Source organism: Dromiciops gliroides, chromosome 6 (genome assembly GCF_019393635.1).
Source record: "Dromiciops gliroides isolate mDroGli1 chromosome 6, mDroGli1.pri, whole genome shotgun sequence".
Taxonomy (NCBI): Eukaryota; Metazoa; Chordata; class Mammalia; order Microbiotheria; family Microbiotheriidae; genus Dromiciops; species Dromiciops gliroides.
In genome coordinates this window covers 210,605,354-210,623,638 of record NC_057866.1, presented here as the reverse complement: position 1 = coordinate 210,623,638, position 18,285 = coordinate 210,605,354, and the positions used below count along the sequence as shown (strand labels likewise).

At 39.1% G+C, this 18,285-nt stretch overlaps 1 protein-coding gene across 15 annotated transcripts in view; it reads left to right on the top strand.

The window, feature by feature from the left end:
* SORBS2 (sorbin and SH3 domain containing 2) overlaps positions 1-18,285 on the top strand; it is a 511,092-nt gene that overhangs the window by 230,591 nt on the left and 262,216 nt on the right. The window lies entirely within an intron of this gene.

Below are 18,285 nucleotides of genomic sequence, written 5' to 3'. Positions count from 1 at the left end.
CATGTAGTATCCAAGATCAGCCTTCAACATGCATGCTTTCTTCATGCCTGTCATAATCTTTGCCATCCCCCAAGGCTGAGTTTGAAGGTCATTCCTCACAAAGGTGTTTCCAATCTACTCAACTGAAGTGTTTTCCCCTCCCCCTCCTAAAATGTTTCTCTTGTTTGTTGCATCTTTCCAATTCTGCTTTGTCTATATCCTTGTTGCTTCCTCCTAGTAGAATGGGGGTCCTTGGGGTACAATTTTTTCATCCTTGTATGACCAAGGCTTACCTCAGGGCTTTGAACCTAGTGAATACTAACTGAATCAAATTGGTTTGAATTTCTATGTTGTTTCTTTCCTCCTGGTTGAGGCAAAGATGCTCTTATTTGTAGAATCCATGGTACTTTTTCTTTTAGATAGAGGTTCACTTTTATAAACTGACATGCCTCAGGACTGTGGGATCATAGGGATTTTATTGCCTGCTTTTTCCACATTTGGACAACACAGTTATTATGCTTTAGGCTAGTAGTAAAATGGTATTTTCTTTGTTTTTGTTCTTCCACTGTATTTTTGCTATTGAGCTGTGCTTTCAACAACTTAATGAATGAGTAAATGACCCTACTCTCTTCTTCAGATACCTCATCACATAATGGAGTTCACACTCCCTACTCTTTCCCCCACCATCCTTGATGACTTTGTCAGTAAAGCACAACTTTTGGCAGAACCTAGTCAAATTACAAAAGTTTCTAATATGGGTTTAGCCAAAGCTGTTGTGTTTATTTTTGGAGAACTAGCCTGATAAAGTGTTATTTATCACTAAAAGATTGGCCACCGGGTCATTTTTTATAGCCATATTTGCTTATGAAATCATCTTGTAGATGCAGTTAATGCATCTAATTGGGGGGAAAAGAAAATATTATGTGTTTAAAAATGAGGATGACAAAAGCAGTTAAGGGACCTCAAGTCAGACCTGAGTTCAAATGTGACCTCTGGCACTTAATTAGCTATGTGATCCATGGGTAAGTTACTTGACCTCTGCCTGACTTATTTTTCTCCTCTGTAAAATGGGGGTTTGGGGCAGCTAGGTGGCAAAGTGCAGAGAGCACTGGGCTTAGAATCAGGAACACTCATCTTCTTAAGTTCAAATCTGACCTCAGACACTTACTAGCTGTGTGAACTTGAGCAAGTCACTTAACCCTGTTTGCCTCAGATCCTCATCTATAAAATGAGCTGGAGAGGAGATGGCAAACCACTCCAGCGTCTTTGCCAAGAAAACCCAAAATACCAGGTCACAGAAAGTTGGATAAGATTGAACAACAAAAAAAAATGGGGATCCTAATAGCACCCACTTCCCAGGGTTGTTGTGAGGATAAAAAGGGGTGATATTTGTAAAGTTTTTGAAAACTTTGAAACCTTATATAAATGCTAGCTGTTATTATTATTAGGTATTATTTGGGAAAGGGGGGGGGGTGTCATGTGTCAGTCAAGAGAGTAGTCACACACACCTTTGGAAGTATTAAAACAAACCACCATCTAAGGAGAAAAAGTATCAGCCATTAACTGAAATGCAATTTATCATTATTTTATATGTGTGACATCAAGGTAGAAGTAGAAAAATTAATCAATGAGTTAAATGTTTTGTGCCTGACACTGAAAGGGCCAGCTTAAAACAAAATTAAGGTATTTGCACTAAACAAAAATGTGTTAATCATGAATTATTCATTTTTCTGGAAGTTTTAGGATTGTGTAGAAATTGTGGAAAGAATATAGAAATAGCTGTATTGACCAATGTTGGAGCATACCACCCACTCCCGATGGGGTAATGGCCTTAATATGCAGAATGAGACATAAAGCTAGATGGTACAATGGATAGCATATTGGACCTCAGGTCAGGAAGATCTGAGTTTGAATCCTGCCTTCAGATACATATGACTACCTGTGTGACCTTGAGAAAGTCACTTAAATTTCTGTTTGCCTCAGTTTCCTTATCTATAAAATGGAGGAGGCACTAGCACCTCACAGGATTGTAATGTGGATCAAAGGAGATACATATATAAGGTGTTTTGCAAACCTCAAAGTGCTATGTAAACACTGGCCATTATTCTTTTGCAACTATCAGTGTGTTTGTTTTCTTTGACCAAAGGATTTGTTGCAAGGATTGTGCTTTTTTTTTTTTTAAACTTGTGATGGAGCAAATTTGGAGTGAGAGAGGAGCTATCCATGGGTAAGTTCAGAAAAAAAGTCTTATTTTGAATGAAAATAATGATAACAATTGGGCATATGATTTTTGACCTGCTTTCTTCTCAAGTACCTCAGGCAGATAGTACAAATTTTATTCTCATTTCGTAGAGGAGAAAACTGATGCCTGGCAAAGTTGTGATTTGCCCATGGTCTTGTGCCTAAGTAAGTGTCAGCACTGAGTTGCAAACTGAAGACAGGAATGTTGATCTTCTCCACTGGAGATTGGGACTCTTTGAACTGATAACAAAAATATTTTACAAAGTCTCATAGTTATTCTTGAGGAAAAGATGGAGAGGCGTGGCCTACTCTGGAGCTTCTTAAACTTTTTCCACTCACAACCCTTTTTTGCTGGAGAAACACTTATGTGGTTCCAGGTATTAGAGGTGTATACAGAACCTTTTACTGTGGCCAAATTTTGCACAACACCCCCCCCCCCCCATTCAGTTATGTGAACCCACCCACAGTTTAAGAAGCTTTGGTCTAGCTAACACTTATGTCTTTTAGCATTGGTTCATTCCCCTCCCCCCCCCCCCCAAAAAGCCCAGTAGTCTGCTTCTCCACATTAACTTACAAGAAGATCTCCTGGGCCTGCCCCAGGAATCCACCTTTGACCCTGGATTTTTTTAAGTTAATGACTTGGATAAAGACAGATTATAAAACACTAGGAGGGATTGCTAATAAGTTGGATTGGATGATTTTTAAAAATCTTGATAAGCTAGAGCATTAGGCTAAATTGAAGAAAATGAAATTTAAGAAAAGCCTTATACTTATAGTGGTGATGGAATATTATTGTGCCATAAGAAATAACAAGCAGGATGATTTTAGAAAAGCCTGGAAAGACTTGTATGAACTAATGTATAGTGAAGTGAGCAGAACCAGGAGAATGTTGTGCACAGAGACAGCAATATTGTTTAATGAAGAGCTGTGAATGACTTGACTATTCTCCGTAACACAATGATCCAAGACAATCTCAAAGGACTATTGATGAAACATACTATCCACCTCCAGAGAAAGAACTGATATTGATGGAACACAGACTGAAGCATGCTATTTTTCACTCTTTCATTTTTTTTATTTTATTCAAGTTTTCTTATAAAAAATGACTAATATGGTAATGTTTTACATAATCGTACATATGTAACCCACATCTGATTGCTTACTGACTCAGGGAGGGAAGGAGGGAAGAGGAGAGGGAGGAAAGGAGGGATAAAATTTGCAACTCAAAACTATAAATAGAAATGTTTATTATTTTTAAAAAGTCTTATACTTGACTTCTGATGATCAACCTCATAAAAGCATGGGACTGTGGGTAAATAACAATCTGAAAAAGATCTTGGGAGGTTTTAGTAGACTGTAAGCTACTAAGTCACCAGTGTAACGTGGTAGCCAAAAGTGCTAATGGAATTTAAGGCCCCATTAAGAGCTATAACATCCAGGAGCAGGGAGGTGATTTTGTGCTCCGACCTGGTAAGACCAAATTTGAAGTATGGTGTTCATTTCTGGGTGCCATCTTTTAGTTGGTGCGTTGCCTTACTTCTTCCTCATTCTCTCAATCTCTCTCTCTCTCCCTCCCTCCCTCCCTCCCTCCTTCCATGTGTGTCTCTTTCTGTTTCTCTCTCAAGTTCAATCTCTCCCTGTTTACTAATTTCCATCTTACTGCCTTTAAACATGCCCAAGATGTCTCCAACTAAAAAAAAACAAAAAAACAAAAACCAGCAGTTCAATACACCCTACCAAGCCTTCAAGATATCATCCATTTCTCTCCTCCCTTTGTCAGCCAAACTTCATGAAAAAGTTGTCTACACTCACTACCTCCACTTTCTCTCCTCTCACTCCTCAGCCCTTTGCAACCTGACCACTGACTTCATTCACTCACCTGTAAGTGCTCTCTGCTCAGTCACCAGTGACCTCATATTGCCACATGAGGATGTTTTTTTCTCAATTCTCATTTTTTTTTTTACCTCTCTGAAGCATTAGACACTGCTCAACCCATTTGTTCCTGGATACTCTCTCCTCTTTGGGTTTCGTGACACAATTCTGGTCTGATTCTTCTCTACCTGTCTGACTCCCCTCACTCTCCTTTACTGACTCCTTTATCATACAAATACTGCTCCCCTAATGGTGGGGGTGCCCCAAAGTTGTCTTCTAGACCTTGGGTTTTGGTCCCTCTATACTCTCTTTGCATGACCCCTCCCTCCCTAGCTCTCTTCTAATTTACTATATTTATTTGTATTTATTCTATTTTGTCTCCCTTTGATGAAGGAAAATGTCCTTGAGGACAGAGATTATTTCATTTTGTTGTCATAGCCTCAGAGATATTCTGAGAAATTGCGAGTGGGTTCTAGAACAGATAAATGAGAACTCTTCAGGCTAATTCCAGTTAAGATCAATTACTTTGAATAAAGAGCTGGAAAAAGCTAAAAAGACAAGTCTCTTCTATTGGCTTCAAATTTGATTTCATTAACTGTAGCATGACTTTTGTGAATAGAAACATACCATACTTTATGTCCCTAAATCTACAGAATGTAAGGGCTTGATTCTGCCAACCAGTCATGTGATCTTGAGAGCTGGAAGGGGCATTAGAGTTGATCTGGTAGAGGCCCCTCATTCATCAAGCATTTTGCTCCATAGCATTTGTTAGGTTCTAGACTATGTGCTGAGCCCTGGGACACAAAATCCAACCAACCAACCAAACTGAAACAGTTCTTGCTCTCAGAATGCTTATCTTCTACTGGGATAGCCAATATGCATACATACATTAGTACAGGGTTTGGGGCTGGACCGAGAATTTTTGGGAATCTCCAAGTGAGAAAAGTCCCTCAAACAATATAGGTTAGGCATCTTCTCTGCAAGAGAAAGTTTCTAGATTAAATAACTAATGACTAAATGAGATTAAATGACTTCCCCAACATCACATAGACAGTATGTATCAGAGGAAAGACTTCAACCAAGGCTTTTTGGTTTGAAGGCTGGCTTTCCGTCCACTGGACCTGGCTGTCATCCCTGCATCTACCCTTCTCTGTGTCTCTCTCTTGGTTTGCCTCTGTCTCTTTCTCTCTCTCTCTGTGTCTGTTTCTCTGTCACTTTCTGCATCTGTCTCACTCACACACACACATGCACACACATACACACAGAATAAATATGAGGTAGTTAAATAGCAAGGGAATTTAGAAAGGAGAACACTGGAAATCAAAGGGATCATGAGCAAAGGCCTCCTGTAGAATGGTGGTACTTGAGCTGTTTCTTGAAGGTAATAAGGAATTCTAAGGAATTCTGAGTTGAGGATGAAGATTAAGTGCATTCCACCCATGGGGGACAGTCAGTACAAAAGGCATGGAGATGGAAAATGAAGGGTCCAGTGCAAGGAACAGAAAAGGCAGTCTGTCTGGATCTTCGAATATAAGAAAGGGGTAATAAATAGTTTTGTTAAATTATTTAATTTATTAAATAAAATTATTAAAACAAGGCTAGAAAGATAGATTGGGGCAGCTAGGTGATGCAGTGGATAGAGATACGGCCCTGGAGTCTGGAGGACCTGAGTTCAAATTCAGCCTCACATATTTCCTAGCTGTATGACTCAGGGCAAGTCACTTCACCCTGTTTGCCTCCATTTCCTCATCTGTAAACTGAGCTGGAGAAGGAAATGGCAAAACCCTCCAGTATCTCTGCCAAGAAAACCCTAAATGGGGTCATGAAGAATCAGAGATGACTGAAATGACTGAATAGCAACAAGAAGAAAGATTAGGGCCAAGTTGCAAAGAAATTTAAAAGCCAGTGAGGGTTGTGACTTGGCCCAGGGTCACACAGCTGGTAAGTGTCAAATGTCTGATGCCGGATTTGAACTCAGGTCCTCCTGAATCCAGGGCCGGTGCTTTATCCACTGTGCCACCTAGCTGCCCCAAGAAATTTATTTTTGATCCTGGAGAGATCCACTAGGGAGGGTTGCTCTGAAGAGCCACTGGAGTTTACTGAGTACAAGGATAGCCCCAGAAGATCTGCATACACCAGAAAAAAATCAGTTTGGCAACTGGATAGAGGATGGATTGAAGAGAGAGAGACTTGAGGCAGGGTGACAAATCAGATCGTTGTATTTATTAGTCCAAGCAAGACAGGTTCAAAACCTGCACCAAAATGGTTGCTGTGTGAGTAGAGAATAGCGGGCAAATGTAAAAGCTATTTTGGAGTTAGAAAGGGGAAGATATTTGGCAAAATAACTAGAAATGTGTGGTAAGGGAGAGTTAGCTGTTGAGGATAATATCAAGGTTACACATATTATAGACTGGAAAAATGGTAGGGCCCTCAACAGAAACAGGGAACTTTGGAAGACAGAAGGGTTTGGGGTGGGGGAAGAGAACAAGCTCTCTTTTAGACCTATTGTGGTGCAAGATGCTTATGGATCATTCAGAAATGTTGACAAGGCAATTGATGATTTGGGACCAGCACTCAGGAAGGACTTGGGCTAGATATATAGATCCAGGTGTCATCTGCACATAAATGATAATTAAACCAGTGGGAGCTGATGATGTCCCAGAGTGTGTGTGTGTGTGTGTGTGTGTGTGTGTGTGTATGTAGATACCAGGGGTGCACCTCAGATTTGATAAGCCAAGAAAAGACATTGAGAAAGAATGGTCAAAGAGGGCAGAGGAGAATCAGGACAGAGCCTAGGGATTCTCTATACCAATGATATCACAGTTTACAGTCCCTATCTTTATATACAGGGTGTCCCAAAAGTCACTTCAAATAGGTCAAGAAAGAGAACCGAGAAAAGACTATAAAATTTGGCAATTCAGAGATCACCGGTAAGAGCAGTTAGAGCTTGCTCAAGCTGAAAGCCAGTTTGCAAAGGGTTGAAAAGTGAGAGAAAGGAAAAGGAAGTAGAAACAGCGACTCCAAACAGCTTTTTCCAGGGGTTTGGCTGAGAAAGGGTGGCATTGTATAGGACTGTAGTTTGAGGACATGGAAGGCTGTAGTTGGGGTTTTTAAAGACTGGGAGAGACTTGGATATGTTTGATGGCAAAAGGAAAGGAACCAGTAGATAAAGCAAGATTAAAGAGAAGGGATGGGGAGGGGAAGGAAATGGTTGAAGGCATAAACCACTGGAGAAGACTAGAGAGGAAGAGAAGAAACCAAGATTGAAATGGCAACTAGAAGGGTAGCGTTTCCCTCCCAAATTGGCTAGCAAATGTGCACCACTCCAGCAGCACTGATCCTGTTTCTATTCAAATGCATTGTGGCCAGATCTCAGACCTCACAACGTCTTATTTTTCCTATTTATGAGTCCTTTGTTTCAAGCATATTTATATAACTCCTGATTAAAAGTGCGTTTCTCATTGTAACATTTTTCTTTCTCCTGATTCCCTCCCATATTATAATTTAACAGCAAATGTTTCCCCCTAATGTTTTGCAAGCTCTATGCCTTAGTTTTTTCCCAGTTATGTTTTCCTACAGGTCTCACTTTAAAAAACAAAAACCAAAAATCTTATGTCTCTAGAGTCTTAAGATTTCAGACATTCGGCTGGATTCATTGGTAGAAGGTTTACAGTACTGGTGGAAAAATTCTTTCTTATGCTTTCATTAAATGGGAGGGCTATGTCCCTATAAGACTGGACAGGCATTATGTGTCGAGACAGAAAGAATTCCTGTTTTCAAATCCTTTCTCTGATTAAAAAAAAAAATTGTCGAGACGAAGGAACTGAGGAATAGAGGCAGCAAAAAGCTATCAGACATTCTAACACTTCAGAATACTCTGAGTCGCTTGGCATCTTCTCAAGGCTGTAATCTGGTTTAGGGCTTAGTACTAGGGAAACTGGAGAACCATGGCAAAAAATAACTCTCAGGCCGGCAGCCCACTTTAAGATGAAAAAATGCGAGAGTATAAAGATGATGTTTAATAACTAGACTGGAGGGGCAACTAGGTGGTACAGTGGATAAAGCACCAACCCTGGATTCAGGAGGACCTGAGTTCAAATCCAGTCTCAGACACTTGACACTTATTAGCTGTGTGACCCTCGGCAAGTCACTTAACCTTCATTACCCTGCCCCCCTAAATAAATAAATAAATAAACAAATAAATGAAAGAATGAATAAATAAATGAATAAGTAAATAAATAAGTAAATAAGTGAATAAATAAGTAAATAATTAAAAGAAAATAAAATAATTGGACTGGAAAACTTGGGCAGCCAGGCATAGGGGATGGAGTTGGATTTAGTTGGATTTCAAATCTTGCTGATTTTCCTCTCTGTTTGCCCTTGGGCAAGTCACTCAACCTGTCTGAGCCTCAGTTTCCCCAACTGTAAAATGTGTGTCCCAGTAGTCTTAGTACCCATTTTATAGGTTGTGAAGATTCAATGGGATTATACCAATCATTTTTTGTATGGTAAAGCCCTATATAAATGTCAGTCATTATTATTGAAATGAGCATTCGTACTGTGATTGGTGCTTTTTTTACTTTTTGCTGATGAATTTTCATTAGCACATGCATTGACTCTCTACTTATGCAGAAGGTTAGAAGTCTCTGTACCTGCTTCTGTCCCTGGGCAGCTCTCTCCTGCAGCGGCATTTAGTTCCCTCTAGGGATCTCACAAGGAAAGTGTATGGGAACCAAAGTCCTGTCAGGAAAACACTGCAGAGCATTCACCCACATGCTGAATCACCCACCACCACCTGCTGACGGCAGTAGTCTGCTTCTTCCACCTCATTGGCTCATTTGAGTACTAGACCATTATACTGTTAAGCATTCAAACCACCTTCTAAATGTTATTGAAATCCATTAAACCTTGCTTTTAGAGTCCCATTAAAAGGAAAGGTAAACCAATGCCACGCAGCTATGTAAGAGAGAGAAAATAATTTCAATGAAATAAGCTCTTGATTACACATACGGAAACCATCCAATTTGTGGATTTTCCTAGTGTTTTTGGACTCGTAGATATTTCTCTGCTTTGTAGAATCTCCACCACTCCCCAAATATTAAAATGCCTACAATTTGTAATACACCTTATGAGTGATGGTCCCATTGGGGATCTTCCAAAACAAGTTTATTGATAATATGTGGTATACACATAGGAGCAAGAGGATGCTAACTAGGAAGTGATTGGGTTGCACACAGAAAACTGATTTTGAAATGCTTCCCATGTCACTGAGCAGCCATTTTCTGTTTATTAACATAATTAATTTTATTTTTTGATGTTGTTTGGTGATGATCACATCCAACCCTCTTCTCTAAGAAAATATTCACGATCATGTAGGTTCCAACCAGTAGAAAATAAGCTCCTTATGGGCAGGAACTGTTTCATTTTTATTTTTCTCCACAGTAGCCTTGGCCAGTGCTTTGTACATTGTGCTTGTTAAATGAAGGTTGGTTGAAAATTGAATAGGTTCCTAAATGTCCCCATTGCATTGTATATGATTTTTACTCAGAGGTAATCATCCCTCAGATTCTGTGCCTTTGTTTATTGACCAAGTCTGTACAACTTGTTCTTTGTAAGTTTTAAGTGTTAGTTACTATGCACTCAGCATTATCCTTCTTTATTTTAATTAGCACAAATTGTTTTTCTTCATCAGCTTTAAGCTTCTGTGATCCAATGAGGTTACAAAAATAAGAATTCCCCAAACTATTATGTTTCTTTTCGGAACTATTTTAATCATTAGTAAAGGATACAGGAGGGGGCAGCTAGGTGGCAGAGTGGATAAAGCACTTACTAGCTGTGTGACCCTGGGCAAGTCACTTAACCCCCATTGCCCTGCAAAAAAAAAAAAGTAAATAATACAGGAGATATATATGTGTGTATGTATGTACAGTTGCATGCATACACAGATGTGGGTATGTACAGCTGTATAGTTGTATTACAGTTGTATATATGTACAGTTGTATGGTTATATTGCAGTTTTATAGTTCTATGTACAGTTGTATAGTTCTATGTACAGTTGTATAGTTGTATGTACAGTTGTATGTATGTATAGCTCAGTTTTATTTTTCTGTTATGTTTGCCTCTTCATGATCCCATTTGGCGTTTATTTGGCAGAGATGCTGGAGGAGTTTGCTATTTCTTTCTCTAACTCTTTTTACAGAGGAGGAAACTAAAGCAAAGAATGTTAAGTAACTTGCCCAGGGTCACAGAGCTAATAAGTGTCTGAGGCCAAATTTGAACTTGGGAAGATGTGTCTTCCTGATTTCAGGCTCAGCCCTCTATCTACTGTGGCCCCTAACTACCCCAAATACCTATATGCAGCTATGTAAACCTGGAATTAACAATTTCTCTCTTCTACCTGTTTAAATTGGGTACTTTTGGTGCCATGATTTGTATATTGTAAGTTGTCCTTTATAAAAAATGTTAAGAATAGTACTTATTGTGGTTTTCCTGGGTGCCCAAATTATTTCCTACATGTGATGGTGTGATGGCTATGTTTCGCCTGTTTCATACAAACAATCCACATGTATATATGTCTATATAGAGAGAAATTAATACACACATATATGTATACATGTACACATATAAACACAGGAACATGTGTTCCTTTGATATTTTTTTATCAGAGGGTCATCAAAGTGGCTAAAATTTTCATGGCAACTTGTATAGTTTTTAAAAATATGCACAGGACACCTTGTTAGATGTAATCCTTTAGGCTGGCATTTTGTCCTGCTTGAATCAATTGTTGTTTTGTTGTTTTTGTTTCTGTAGTGAACGCTCACTTTAAGCAATGGAGTTTTGTACTCAAAATTTTAGTCAATTTTGTGACTGTAAAGTTGTTATATGCTGCAGATTATTTTGTGTGAAAGCCTACCTGTTTCCCCTTCATACTCTTATGCATATCCTAGCTACATGTGTAGCTTATCTTTTTTTTTTTTTTTAGTGAGGCAATTGGGGTTAAGTAACTTGCCCAGGGTCACACAGCCAGCAAGTGTCAAGTGTCTGAGGCCAGATTTGAACTCAGGTATTCTACTCCTGACTCCAGGGCCAGTCCTCCATCCACTGCACCACCCACCTAGCTGCCCCAACATGTGTAGCTTATCTTAAAGTCAGTCAATAAGTATTTTTTTTTTTTGGTCAGGGCAATTGGGGTTAAGTGACTTGCGCAGGGTCACACAGCTAAGTGTCAACTGTCTGAGGCCAGATTTGAACTCAAGTCCTCCTGAATCCAGGGCCAGTGCTCTATCCACTGTGCCACCTAGCTGCCCCCAATAAGTATTTGTGAAGCACCTGCTAAGTGCTAGGTGCTTCTGCTAAAGCACTGGAAATACAAAGAAAAGCAAAAAATATATCCTGCCTCTGAAGAACTCACAGTGTAATAAGGGAAGCAACATATGACTAGATATACAAACAAGCTAAGTGGAGGATTAATAGGAAATTAGCAGAAAGAAGGAGCACTAGAATTAGGAGGGATTGAGAAAAGCTTCCTGCAGAAGGTAGGATTTTAGTTGAGACTTAAGGGAAGCCTGGAGGCATAGATAAGGAGGACAAACATTTTAGACTCTTTCTTTTGTCTTTGTTTCTTTCCTTCCTTCTTTCTTTGTTTCTTTCTTTCTGGGCAATGAGGGTTAAGTGATGTGCCCAGGGTCACACAGCTAGTAAGTATCAAGTGGCTGAGGCTGCATATGAACTCGGGTCCTCCTGAATCCAGGGCTAGTGCTTTATCCACTGTGCCACCTAGTTGCCCCTATTTCAGACTTTCTATAAAGATTTTATAGAAATGAGAAAAAAAAGGGATATACTATAGCTTGATAGTTATTGATATTTTCTTGATTATCCTATTCAATTATAGTAATAACATCTATTCTTGATGGGATCTACTAAATTTGCAAGTGGCTATTCTGTGCATCCATTGAGGGTGCCTTTGGTAAAAAATGTGAGAAGGCAGTTAACTGGCTTTCCCAGATGACTTTCTATAGTAAGACACATCTTCAAAGTCAAATGATTGACTAAGAGCTATAGGCAGTCAAAAAGACTTTGTTAACTCTGTCCTATGTGTCAGGTGGCTTTCTGAGTAAATAATATTTTGGAAGATTTCTCCTTCAAATGGTTGCATTTCATGTAGATGTAAAGATGTCATGAGATTTCTCAATAGATGCAACCACAGAGATAATGTTAATTGCTCCTCTGATCACCAGTGGCAACTGAGGCACAGAACAAGAAAATCTTGGTCACTAAATATATTAGCTAGCGGTATGAGACCTTGCCCAGGTCAAGTCCAAATGGAAAAGGGATGACCAATAGATAATGAGGTTAGGCAGTTCTTACTTGTGGATGATAACATGCTGATTTTTATCAAGGATCAATACCCAGTTCAGGGCCTTTTCAATGAGAGATCGATTTGGTAGCCAATCCAAGAAAAAACAAAAAGCTTTTTAAAAGTGAATATTACTGCTCATGAAACTAGTCCACCCATAAATATATCTTAAATGGGTTGACAAGGTTCAATTAGAAGGGTCCAGAATTGAAAAAGGAAAGACATTATGAGGTGTTGCATTTTGGAAATTGGATAGTATTTTATCAAATTGCACCCTGCTCTAAAAATCGATCATCATTCTCCTGATAAATGATTTTGAATGATGGAACATCTTAATCACAAAGAAATCAAAACGGTAGGTCACCCAAAGGGCAATAGAAAGAGATATGATTGGTAGAAGTAGCCTACAGCATCCTAGAAATCAGGAGTGCTGTTATCAGGAACTAGAAAAAGAAGTTTTATTAATGAATGAGAGTAAAAGATAAGAGGCAAACGTACCCCAAATCTTTTCTCATATTGGTGAAATGTTAAAAGACTTGGAGCACATCTTTCGAAATTTTGCTTAAACCCTTTATGCTGAATTTCCTAGTCTCCAGCTTTTTATAATAGAAAATAGTAGCAATCAAAAGGACTAACTCCATTAAAACCTTCATATAATTGGTTTTCAAAGCTTAGTCTCTTATACAATTTAACTGTATGATCCTAACCCACAATGAGGAAAGGATTCAGAGTAGGAGAGTTTGGTTCTCCTTTTTTGCCAAAGCCTACTTTTAATTTGGGGAAGGTTTATATTTGGGGAAAATGTATTTTCTGGGCCAGTGACTCAGATTGTGGTGGGAATCCATCCTGAAATCTGAGACCAATTCTACTAATGCATGTTGTTTGCTTGTTTCATTTACCTGTATAGACATAAGTTGAAGTCTTGATTTATGGCCCTACGACTGTATTTATTTCTTTGCCATGGATTGCTTACACAAGAACAGTAACACTGCCCCCATAATTCATATGTATCTGGGTGAATAAAAGGTTTTTTCATGAGTGCCCTATTTTCTTGGAGCACTTTGAATACTTTAATTCTTAAAACCATTCATCCCAATTGTGGTGACATATGCCTACAATCCCTGCTACTGGGAAGCTTGAGACTGGGGGATCTCTTGAGCTGGGGAGTTCTAAACTGTGGTAGGCTAAGATATTCAGGTGTCTGCACAAATCTGGCATCATCATAGTAACCCCTAGGGAACAGGAGGGGAGAAGGAGCACAGAAACGGAGTGGGTCACAACTCTTATGTCAAACAGAAATGGGATCAGACCAGATCAGTGTGTGGCCGCAAGCACATAGTAAAGAGAACTAGTCTCCAAAAAAAAAAAAAATCAGGAAAGGTGAAGGGAGAGGTGCTAGGTATCACCGTCATTTTATCAGATAAACTTATGTATCCAAAGTTATGGTCAATCTATCCCAACTTAGTTTTGTTGCTGTTGTTGTTTTTTGTTCTTGTTTTTGTTTTTTGGCAGGGCAATGTGGAGTAAGTGACTTGCCCAGGGTCACACAGCTGATAAGTGTCAAGTGTCTGAGGCCAGATTTGAACTCAGGTCCTCCTGAATCCAGGGCTGGTGCTTTATCCATTGTGCCACCTTGCTGCTCCCAACTTAGTTTTGAATATTCGATCTCTTCTACTTTTGATCTAGTACAAACTACAAATTTGAAGGTATCTCTCAGTTGAAGTTTCTACCACCATGGAGAGGGGATTGTCTGCTTGCCAGGTATCCTGGAACCTGCCCTCTTTTCATTAAGATGAATGGTGCAAAAATATATATTGACATTTCCCAGCCTATACTTTTTGGAACGAAAACCTAACTTACCAGCTGACAAAAACCAAAAGATGGTAACCATAAAAATATGTTCCCTTATGACTGTTTTCCATTCATGTCATGTCTGGGTTTTAGACACCAGTCATTTTATTAATTTCTGTTTCTAACCTACCCTTGGATCTGAAGAGCTGCCTTTCATTTTATAGATAAGAAAAAATGAAGACCAGACTAGGTCAGCTTCACCACTGTTACCAGGGAAGATTTCTGTACTTTCTCACTTAGCTGGGGAGCCTTTGGCAAAGCCTCTATGCTTTCCAATCTTAGGGTCTCAAGTTCATAAGAAATTAGCAAAGTCCCACTTTTACATCAGTGTCTCTCACCCTCCTAACTAGGAAGTGTGTGGGAGGGGGATGAAGGAAAGTTTTCTCCATAATCCTACACTAGCTTTTTCCTGGTTAATGTTTCTTATGCAGTTCAAAAAAAAAAAAGACAGTAGAAAATGATTTGAAAAATGACTTGCCAGCTACCTTTTGTTGTTGTTGAGTCATGCCCAACTCTTTGTGACCCCATTGGGGGTTTTCTTGGCAAAGATACTGGAGTGGTTTTCCATTACCTTCTCCAGCTCATTTTACAAATGAGGAAACTGAGGTAAACAGGGTTAAGTGATGAGCCCAGAGTCACATAGCTACTGTCTGTGACTAAATTTGAACTCAGGTCTTCCTGACTCCAGGGCCAGCACTCTATTCACCGTGCCACCTAGCTGCCTTTAGCTACCTTACTTCTATAATATTTCCAAGGTTTAGGTTTAAAACTGCATTACTGGTCAAGAAATTAGACAAGAACAATTAATAAGTCCCATGGTGTTGTTGTTTTTTCTTAGCTAAACTTTTAGGTAAATGAATACTTTTGTAACTAATCATTGCTAGAAAGTCAATTTAAATATACTGACTGAGTTCTTCAGAGAATTAGCCATTTGGGTTGTGTCCTGAGAAGCTCTGTTTTTCTATAAGTCTGCTGCTATTCAAAAATAGTTTTGTCCCAATTGGCAAGAGTTGAAAAAGGCAAATATACTTGCCAGAAAATATAGATTCAGAGGATTATCATAGTCTATGCGGAGAGGAGATCTCAGGATAAACTGTTAAAAAATATAGTATTCTATATTTCCATATTTTCATTGGCACATTTTGGGAGATACTATTTGTGTTCAGTCATTTTAGTTGTGACCAACTCTTTGTGACCCCATTTGGGGTTTTCTTGGCAAAGAATGGTTTGCCATTTCCTTCTCCAGCTCATTTTACAGATAAGGAAACTGAGACAAACAGGGATAAGTGACTTGTCGGGGCTCACACAGCTTATAAGTGTCTGAGGCCTAATTTGAATTCTGGTCTTCCTGATTCCAGGTCCATTGCTATCCACGGCTTCAACTAGCTGCTCCACTCTGGTCATTAGTGATTTTTAAAGCATTTTTGGTAGATATTTTTTACTTATAATAGTTTTGAAAATGTATATGCCTTGAGCATTCATCTCTTAATGTCAGTTCATATTTGTCAATTTCTTATACAGTTTGCACCTGAGGCATTAATCAGAGCAGTATTAGGTGAATCTTTTCTTGCTATCTAAAAATTTTATTCTTATTCCAGCTGCATTGATTTGATCTTTTTCTCCATGAAAGCTTTTTTTAAAAAAAATATTATATAATCAATACTGCCTTTTTTATTCTTTATGGCTTTTAAAAATCTTGAATCTTGGTACAATTTTCCCCCTTTCCAAATATGTGAAAAATTCAGCTTTCTAGTCTCCTCTTTTTTTTAATTGTTATATTTTTACACTCTGGACTTTTTTTTGTTCATTTGGTATTTGTTGTGGTGTGTGGTATGGAAAACTTGAAAGTTAGTTTAGCAGTAATGTAAAAGATGGATTTAATCTGGGAGAGGGAAGAGGCAAGCAGACCTGGTCTGAAAGCTCTTTAGCCCAGGTTGGTGCAGTAGTAGGGTGAGTAGTAGGGTGGTGACTGTGGTTGGTTAATAGAGGGTTCCAAATCTCAAGTTTATGGAGGTGGAATCAATAGGACTTGAATGTTATGTGTATATATACATGTATATTTAATGTACACATAGAGATGTAGAATTTGAAATCCAAATGATTGGTTATGAGAAGCTAGGGAGAAGCAAGTGTCAAACATAACAAAAATTTTGGAAACTGGATTGCCACGGACAGGAAGACTGAAAGTCAGAAGGATGGGCAGATCAAGGAGAACAAATGAGCTTGGCTTATGAGACATTGAGTCAGAAGTGCCATGGATAGCAATGTCAGGTAAGCGATTTGAGATCTGGGGACTAGAGAATTTATAGTCAAATTTTCTTGAAAGAAAATGAGCTCAGAGGGACTCATCCACAATCCTAGCTAGGAAGTGTTCAAGTTTAAACTCAAATCAGGTCTGATTCTTGAGTTTTTCTGACTAATTATTACAGCATCACACAGTTTCCTTAGGGACTCTCTCATCTAAGCCAGACCCAATGAAGGACCCCGTCCCCCACTCCAGCATGCCTGGCAATCCAGTCTTGGCTTAATGATCTCCAATGACAGAGAACCTCCTTTCAGAGACAGGTCAGTCTTCCTTTAAATATTTCTCATGGATTCAGGAGGAGCTGAGTTCAAATCCGGCCTCAGTCACTTGACACTTACTAGCTGTGTGACCTTGGGCAAGTCACTTACCACTCATTGCCCTGCCCCTCCACCCCCCAAAAATTCTCATTGTTAAGGTTTCCCTTACATTAAGCTCAGATTTGTCTCTTTTCAACTTCTACCTCTTGCTTTTGTGGGCCAAGAACAACTTCAAACCTGTCTTCCACACAGACAGTCTCTTTGGTGTCCCTCTGAGTTTTCTTCTGTAAACCCAATAGCCCCAGCTCCATCAGCTCATCTTTACATGACATGGACTCAAGGATCTTCACCATCTTGGTAGCTTTTCTTTGTTGCCCTCCCTAAAATGTGGTGTCTAGAAGAGAACTTGTTTCTTCAAAGGTCATCTGAGGATGGAAGAGTATAGTGGGATTATGTTCAATTCATTCTTGAAAGTTGCTCTTTTTTTAATGTAGTCCAAGATTTTTATTTGGTTTGGACTGTTAAATATTTTTTTTTATCAGTAAACATGGATAAAGGGATTTATTAAATTTACAGAAATATGCTGTAGAAATAATTCTGTATCAAGCTAGGAGGGAGGGATAGCCAACACACTGACTGGTAGAATACTGATATAAAAGGATTTCAGTAAGCTAGGTCATCTTCAAAGCACAAATATCATAATATGTTTTGCTAAGGCAAGGATGATTTTTTTTCTTTGGTTGCCTTGCTAGTTTCAAATACTATTTTCCTGGATGCATCCTTAATGCTTCCTGAATTCAATAGGAGTAGAAATGTTATATGTAGAAACTAAATATGTTACAATGTTTTGAAAATAAAATATATTTATTAAAATGGAAATGTGATATTAATGTTGGAAGAGACATCAAAGGTCATACTGTCTAATCCCAGTCTCCAGTATGAATTCTCTTTAGAGTGAATTCAAAAGAAACTCATTCTGTCCTCAAAGTCAGATGAACATTAGCAGATGTGTTGTCTTGATTCAGTGACTGATGCTAGAGTGGGACCACCCTCCAAAGGGCCCTGCCACAACATCCCAGTGATCCAGCACTGGGCCCTGAGTATGCTGGAGGTTTGAAGAGGTGGGGGTGGGGGTTGTGGAGATGTTCTCACTGACACTTGTGTAGTCCTTATACTGTAGCTGCCTGGGGTTTGGTTTGATTATAACTATCCTGGGGGACTGACCTGTAGGGTACAATGGGCAAGGTTGGAAATTTGTTCAGCAGCTGGAGGCGTGAAATTGTCCAAGTAAATAACTGGTGAGGGGTAGCTATAGTTGTGTTGGAGGCAAGCCCTGTAGTTGGCTACTGAAAAGGGCATTGGATTCAATCCATATTCCCACCCTCTGATTGGCTGACCTCATTGCCTCTTGAGGTCATACTAAG